Source organism: Octopus bimaculoides, chromosome 20 (assembly GCF_001194135.2).
Source record: "Octopus bimaculoides isolate UCB-OBI-ISO-001 chromosome 20, ASM119413v2, whole genome shotgun sequence".
NCBI lineage: Eukaryota > Metazoa > Mollusca > Cephalopoda > Octopoda > Octopodidae > Octopus > Octopus bimaculoides.
In genome coordinates this window covers 26,859,426-26,861,841 of record NC_069000.1, presented here as the reverse complement: position 1 = coordinate 26,861,841, position 2,416 = coordinate 26,859,426, and positions in this window count along the sequence as shown.

Sequence of the window (2,416 nt, the reverse complement as noted above, 5' to 3'; positions counted from 1 at the left end):
ATATATATATAATTATATATATATATATGGCTCAATATCAATGGTTTATTTTGGGAGTTTTTTTCATTGACCTGATATCCTCTCATTTGTAAAAACAAAATTTGTACTGATGTGTTTTTTTTTCCTGTTTGTTTCATGTGTATGTGGGTAAAAATTCAATTGATATTTCAGAATTGTCTGAATCGGTTGTAGTTTTTGTTTTGTATTATTGTTTAGATTTTCAAGTTAGTGCATGCACACCAAATGTGTATATCTATATTTTCTTTGCTAGATTTAGCTTCTTGACAATGGTCTACAAACTTACCTACTCATCTGTCTACTTCCCATTTATCTACTCATCTATCTACTTACCTACCTATCAATTTATCTACCTATGTCTTCCTGCCTAATTATCTATCTTCTTACCAACTCATTTACCTACCCATCATTCTTTCTACCTGCCAACTTATATATCATTCTATTTATCTACTTATCTATCTATCTATCTATCTATCTATCTATCTATCTATCTATCTATCTATCTATCTATCTATCTGTCTGTCTGTCTGTCTGTCTGTCTGTCTGTCTGTCTGTCTGTCTGTCTGTCTGTCTGTCTATATACCAACTTTTCTGTCTTCCTTCCTGCCTACCTATTTTGGCTTTCAGTTGTAATTCATATTGGCTCACATGATTTCAGGTTCTAGATTTTGTATAACCAGTGGTAATATACTGAATATTTTTACATAGTGTATAACCAATTGTTATATATTGAAGGTTTATGTAATTTTAACTCACTTTCTGCCAATCCTCAATAATTAACATCTAGTTGGCCAAAGGTTGTGTGCATTCATCCATTTAAATTCCAATGCCAGGATGAAGAAAACAAAAAATAAAAACAAAGATAATGAAAATTAAAAGTTTTAAAATAAAATTAAAAACAGAAAAAACTTAATATGAAGTGCAAAGATTTATTGGTTCCAAACTAAATTTGAAAAAAAAGGTGTTCCTATTAACCTACATAGCAGGGTTTTGTTTATAAAATATTTTGAAGAAAGAAGAAAATTATAAAAAATAAAATATATTCTTATGGGGAAGTAATATATATAATACTATCAGCTCAAATGTATTTTGTCTCCATTTTTAAGTCTGAGAGAAAAATACGCACATCTTATATACATACACATATACTCTCACACACATATCCAAAGAAAATATTTATAAAAATATTCAATGGCAACAAATGGTTCTTTAGTATGTCAGTGGCATCAGTTATATGATGCATTATACATACAAATACATTCATACACACACACATATATATCTATATATGTATGTATATACACACACACATCACACTATATGTGCATAGATATGTGTATTTGTATGTATTATACATACATACATATTTATATATCTATGTATGTATTCCAAGACAGACGCCTTTGCATGAATCAAAGGCAAAAGACTTGTTTGAAATTAAATATGGTTCAGTCCATTTTCAATTTTTGTAGATGTGACACTCTTTACTGCACTGTCTTCTGTATATTCATACATGTGCATATATCGTATATTTATATGTTTTATGAATATTTGTAAGTATATTGAGACAAGTTTTTGAGTGTGTGTATGTCTATATGTATTTGTATGAGTATATGTTTTTTTATATATAATGACAAGAAAAGTGATTTGAATCTATCTGTATATATGCAACACCTGCGCTTTATATAATGTGAATAATTTATTATATTTACACACACACACATTCATGCATACATACACCTATATGCGTGTGTAGTGTATATGTTACATGTGCATGCATGTATAACACACACACACACACACACACAAGTCAACAAAACTTCGTCACCTGCCATGATTGGTGTATATAAACACCCTTGTTTTATTGTGCATTTTCCCCAAACGTACTTAAGATGAATGGGTAGGGGAGGTTGTTTGTTGGGAGTCTTAGTATGTATGAGATGGGGAAATGGAATTATTATATTTAGAGATTTTGGAAATGTTAGATTTTTTGCCATGCTAATCTGGTATTCATGCTGTGTTGGTTTGTTCTGTGGTCTTTAAGTCAGCACTGACAATTATTATTTTTATTTTGCCACATATGACTTTATTTTAATAGTGGTTTGTGAGATGGTAAATAATTGCCTCTGTATTCTGGCATCTTTATAACCCTCTCTCTCTCTATATATATATATTAAAATTTTGTAATATCTTTTGTTTTTGTTATTTTTTCAAAAGTGAAGATGATGAAGCTGTGAAATATTATTCCTACCCTTCCTTGCTCCTGGCTGCTGCTCTTCCCTTACAATATCCAAGTTGAAATTTGCTTGTGTCTTGTGTAAGGTAACCAATTTGTTCCTGAACACACATGCACATGCACAAACACAATATAACATTACATATAACATGTGTAACTGTT